Source organism: Rhipicephalus microplus, unplaced genomic scaffold, assembly GCF_043290135.1.
Source record: "Rhipicephalus microplus isolate Deutch F79 unplaced genomic scaffold, USDA_Rmic scaffold_269, whole genome shotgun sequence".
Taxonomy (NCBI): Eukaryota; Metazoa; Arthropoda; class Arachnida; order Ixodida; family Ixodidae; genus Rhipicephalus; species Rhipicephalus microplus.
The window spans coordinates 61,339-67,338 of record NW_027464840.1 but is presented as its reverse complement, the minus strand read 5'-3'; the positions used below and the strand labels follow the sequence as shown (position 1 = coordinate 67,338).

At 44.0% G+C, this 6,000-nt stretch overlaps 1 long non-coding RNA gene and 1 pseudogene across 1 annotated transcript in view; one reads left to right on the top strand and one right to left on the bottom strand.

The window, feature by feature from the left end:
* Positions 1 to 1,289: 1,289 nt before the first annotated feature.
* The window catches only part of LOC142793023 (uncharacterized), a 53,446-nt gene continuing 48,735 nt past the window's right edge, over positions 1,290 to 6,000 (top strand). Inside the window, exon 1 of the long non-coding RNA XR_012891384.1 lies at positions 1,290 to 1,482. This is a non-coding gene — a long non-coding RNA (uncharacterized LOC142793023). The remainder of the gene's footprint in view (positions 1,483 to 6,000) is intronic.
* LOC142793026 (U4 spliceosomal RNA) lies at positions 1,998 to 2,072 on the bottom strand (annotated as a pseudogene).

Genomic DNA, 6,000 nt, shown 5'->3' with positions numbered 1-6,000 from the left:
TTTCCTTAGTGCTGCTTAAATCGTGTTGACCATGTCAAACCAGGTTGCTTCCAAGTTTTTGGCAGCCCTAAAAATGAAAAAAAATTGTTAAAAATGCGAAGCCATACTGGTAGTCTAACCAAATAGCTGAAACGTGAGTAATGAATGATAACTTCAGTATTGTTTGGAGCTGTCTGTAATTTAGCAGAAGTCGCTTAAGTTTGTTCATTGACATAAGGTGGATTGTTCAGAGTCATATGCCTATGAACCACGTTCGTTCAATTTGGTCGTCGTTCAAAGCCATTTGCGACGCTGTTTTAGATTTGCAGATGAGTTACTTAAGCTGTGTCATTGTCAACAAAAATATGCCGTGACACTCAAAGCGGAAACTGCGGGTTGTACAAATCAGTGATTGGTCTTTCCTTCAGCTACTCTGGCGTTCCCAAGGGGCAGTTATTGCGACCTCCATGGTGAACAAGCGAACATTTGTGACGCAGTAACACTTTTTTCCAACATAATTTCTCTCTTTCTTATCCTCACTCTCGAGCCTTACCCTCCAACTCCTACTGTCCCTCCTCCTGACAATTACTTCCTTTTTTTGCCTCCTTGACGTGCAATACTATACACGGCCATGCTATAGATTTACCATGCCCTATTTTTCTCTCCTCCTTTTTCTGTATTCTCTTACCCACCACATTGGTGTACTATACCATGCACGGCTGCCCCTATCCTCGTTTCCCTCGTCATCTTACTGACGCTACAGTTCCCCGCTTCTCTTTTCTACCTTTTGCTATAGTATACAACACATTACTAGGTTATGCATTATCCACTTCCCTCCTCCTTGCCCTCCTCTACTATTTCATGCTCTACACTGAAGATGAATACCTATTGTTCCAATTAAACAGAGCAAACAACCGTTTACACAAAAGGGAGACGGTTACTTCGACCTGATTCTGTTTTGAAGTAAAGTCATAACCTTCTGCAATCACTTTCACCGGAAACAAAGGAAGCCGAATTCACACAGGGCGTGCAGAAATATCCTGTTTCGGCTATTTTTTTCTCGCCTACAGAAGGCCTCGAGTTTAAATAATGGGACAATAGGAAGAAAACACGAAGCAAGACTGTGTTATACGTTCCGGTGCCGCGATCCGCTGAACTGTACAGAAACCAAATGTTTCGTTCTTACAGTTTTCCCCCACAGATGGCAGTAAAAGCCCACTAGAGATTCATAGGTAAAGGACCACGTGTTTTGTCGGAGGTAAATAAGAACATCCGCGCCTCCTTTCTATTTCCATGGTGTTGTGTGACATTGTTATCTCTTTCCGACTGCTTTGGAGTTTTTGTTTTTTTCGTTTATGGTGAATGTGGAATTATTTTAAGTCATTGCCCGAGATTTTAAGCAAACACACGCGGTAGTAAAATATTCTAATTTCTTCTCATCGTCATTCCCACGAGGCACCTGTAGTTCCTGCCCGCCATAGGGGCCACACTTGGAAAACACTGGTTAGTACCGCTTCGCGCCACCACTGGCGCTACTTGCACTGTTCGCATCTGCAGCGCTTGCTACTGCCTGATATTTCACTTGAAGTCTTTGTGCCTTTTCAGCGTAACTCATTGCATGCGCAACAGCCTCTATTCTAAAAACAAAAAGTCCCCGTCACACATAGACCACTGGGCAAATATCAGAGAATAAGCAAAATTGAAATTCTCCATTTAATTGCGAACAATTCCGGTACCGATTTTCATTCTGCTCACACCTACATGTATACATGGGGAATGCGTTCTTCGATCAAATGTATATGTTAATTACTGCTAATCTGCACTTCAGAACTTAGATAAGGCGCGTCAATCAACCAATGAGGCTCTCCATAACTAATAAAGTGTTCCTTTGTACCATGACAGTGTTTGCGCTATCTCATTGCAACGTATTCTGTACTTTACCGTTGTAGCACCGTATCGTCCACATGTCGTTCCTTTCAATTGTAAAATTGTATAACAGCTCATTTTTTTTTTTCATTACGCAAATTTCAACTACTAAGAGTCGCTCCTCAGTTGGCACTTCATTGGATCCGACACTGCCTCTGCGCTAAGCTTTTTTCGTTACGAAAGTCCATAGAAAATACCTTGTGGGATCACTCCAGTACCACATGCCTTATCTTTAATAACGCTGTTTTTTTTACCAATGCTGAATGAACTAAATACTCAGTTTATTGCTGTAGTTTTTACAATTAGGTGATGTGGTGCATACCATTGTTCTTCACGCAGGTCATATAAGTGATGTGAAACGGATGTTTACTTTTCGCACAGCCTCCTTCCTTTAACAATGCCTCATTTCAAGCCTGCAAGGAATTTCTGAATAATAATGAAATAACTTATGTATATTTATTTTCCGGTCATATGCTACCCATCTCATGCACTGTTTTTCGTTGTTCTTTTGCTTCCACTGTCTAGGCACGTAAATTGTGTACAGAAACGAACTGTTGGGCTATTTGATGTATTCTGTTAAAATCTACAGAAAAAACGTCATAAATACAGCTTTTGAGCAAAGAATCAACACTGCGTGTTGCGACAGACCAGAAAATTTCCGCACATCCACGGAGTGATGATGAAGGAGCTTGCTTCAAAGGTTAATTACTGAAAGCCGTGTACCACTCTGTACATATTCTCCTACATCATAATATAAAAACGTGACAAGAGAGCTGTTGTGGTGTGATTGTGTATACACGTTTTATACAGAATTTTTAATATTTACATATCAACGTACTATATACAAATGTTTACATGCCGATGCAGTATATACATTTTGTTCAAAAGCTTATTTACGGAATCGCACAAGCTCGAAGAGACATTTTGCCTTTCTGTATAATGGCTTTGTGATTCGTAAAATACAAAGCCAGAGGTTCTTAATCTATTGGATGTAGTCGAAAGTGCGAGAATGGTCTTGAAGGCGAGCTCACGCTGCAGCTGCATTATGAACCCTCTGTGCTGCTACCTTGGTTTCTTCTGTGTTCATAGTTGGTAGCGGTATTGGCGAGCACTGAGTGATGTCCGGCGAAAGAGAAAAGAATCGCGCCTGAGTGAGCGCTATATATATGGGCGCGGCCACCTAGCGATATCCTACCAAACTATAAAGCACGCGCCAAGTGTAGAGTGAGCTTCGCCTGCGTGGTGGTGGCCTTGGTATGTCACGATCCGGACAGCGGTTACTGCTAGACACTACGTCATTCTATTGCATCCCCTCTGGTGACCGAACGTCACTCAGTGTGAATTTTTTTTTGCTTCCTGGTGCTTAAATGTCACCAAAAAGATGCACCCAGAAAAAATTGTGGCAATGCAGTCATATGTGCCTAATATGTGAGTGATCCTACATGAAGGTTTCAAAACATTTCCTTGATTTTCAGCAAAACTAGATCCAACGCACGTATATCATTGAGTCAGCGAATGTGACAAGACATAATAGTGTCAGTTGTTTGTAAGTATAATAAACGTTTTGAGCAAGACAGCAGTGTAACTTCCCTAATGAATATTGTAAATTTATCTCAGTCTGTACATGACCACAGTGCGACTGGTTGTAAAATGAACAAAAAAATGGCAGCATATCCACGGGGCGAATGATGGAGAGTATAGGCGAAGCAACCATCCATCCATTCGTTCTTGCTTCCGACCGTCCATGCGTCCGTCTGTCTGACCGTCCGTACGTTTGTTCGTGCGTCCACGCGTCCATCCGCGCGTCCGTCCCTGCATTCGTCCATGCATCCGCCCCTGCGTCTGTCCATGCGTCCATCCATCCATGCAGCCATCCATGCGTCCGTCCATGCATCTGTCAGTGTGTCCGTTCATCCATCTAGTCAACACTCCAAGTACCACCATCTCGCATCTTTTCATCATATATTCCACATAGAGAAGCACCGCCATCCAGCGCACATTCCAAAGACTAAACGAGAGATGGTACACGCACACTTTCTTACGGCTTGCGCTCGTGTCTACTTCCCACCTTTAACCACTTCGAGTTAATGGTATATACTAATTCACTGTATTTATGTCACTGCGGCCCAACGCTCGCTAAACCTTTCTAATACCAAGGCGGTTACGCCCAGTGAGTATAACGTAGCAACCCTTTGTTGTCAGATAGTGCTCAAAGTACATGCCAATGGCTGCTAATGCGGAATGAGAGACAGGAGAATTCGGCTTTTAGTTAACGCGCACGCTGCGAATTTTTTATTGTTCAACAACTCACAGGAGAAATCTTTCGCTGGCACCACCTTGCAGGTCAAAGCGTAAAACAGGTTACGTACTACGACGAGTGACAAACGGGTGCTGCTTTAAGGAGCTTCGCCCCTGCAGAATTACGGAGGCTATCGGTTTGAGAGAATCAAGTTACAAATTCGTGATAACGGTTCTTGTCCTTGTATTTTTCCTGGTGTAGTCTTCGCCTTCAAAGAGGTACGGAAATCGTATTTATTGTAGAATTCCGCACATCGTTAAAGTTACATTTCTTAAAAGGAATGTTGTACCACCCAATTTGTGCTTACCTTTCCTTAAAACATACTGAAACGCAACATCTTTAATTGAAGCAATGTGACGAAATGCATGGAATACCGCCTGAAGAATATTTTCGTGGTCATACCTTCAGAAAGGGCCTAATACGTTCAGGAAGGTTTACGACGCACATTGAGGAGGAAGAAGAAGTGAATGGAAGAAGCCCGTAGCTTCATTTCGCTCTCTTAATTCAGTTATTATATTGAGTTCAGGATCTTTTTACAGTGTGTGCGGTGGGTGGACTGTCTCCAGAGTGGCAGCTAAACATCGGTGAGTCGGAGTTTCACTACGCATCGCGATCAGAGTTGCCCCTTAGCGGGCCCGTGCCTCATACCTGGCGAAGCCCGGGTATGGGGGACAACGAGGTGCCGCTAGCGCCAAGAGGAGCACCACTTATCCATCCCGCTCGACTTCAAGTTGCTGCAGGCTCAGCAACAATATCAACGTCCCATACAGAGAGCAGCGAGGCCTCGCAGTGCAAGAAGAGGCGTACAGAGGAGGAAGAGGTTGACAACGATGACGCTACATCGACGTACTCTCTCAATGACATGACACAGATGGATACAGAAGCACCCAAGGAAGACGAGGGAGCTTACACGGTGGTCACCCATCACAAGAACAGAGCTACGGGGATACCGGTGGTATTCAGACCAATCGCTGCCGAGGACTCTTTCTGGAAGGTGAATCCCAATCGCATAGCGTCTGAGATAATCTCTGCTATCAATGAGAAAGTGACATCATCAAGAATCAACAGAGACGGAAGTTTTTGTGTTGGAGTACGGTCGTTGTACTCGGCAAACAAGTTACTGCTGATCAAGAGTCTGGCTGGATTGCCTGTACAAGTGATGATACCTCAGTCTTACATGAAGACCCTAGCAAAGATAAGAGATGTTCCACTCGAATACAGTGATTATGACCTACTGGATTATCTTAAAGATGCTGGAGTAATCTCGGTCACACGACAAAAGAGATGGGTAAGAAATGAAGATGGAAGTGCCACAATGCAGCCCATACGTAATGTAATACTCCAGTTTAGACATGACAAGCCATTGCCAAAAAGAGTTGCTCTCGGCTTTACGGTCCACACTGTCGAGGAATACATTGAGCCGGCGGTAAGGTGTTACAACTGCCAGAGATATGGGCATAAGGCTAAGACTTGCAGGGGAACCAAGAGATGCAAGGTATGTGCGGGCGCACATGATTACAAAGAATGCACCTCGAAGCGTCAACCTAAGTGTGCAAACTGTGCTGGACCACATCCGGCGTCGTTCTCAGGCTGCTCTCGAAATCGTTTGGCATCAGCGGCACAAAGAGAGAGAATTGTAAAAGGGTACCATAAGATACAAAAAGGTCCAGCACCCAATGCGGATATAGTCGAAGATGTTCCTGCGGCACAAAGAAGTGCAAAACAGCGGCGCCACGACTCTTACTCGGAAGTATTGAAGCGCTCAGCACCAAAACATCGCGTTGGAAAAGAAGTCC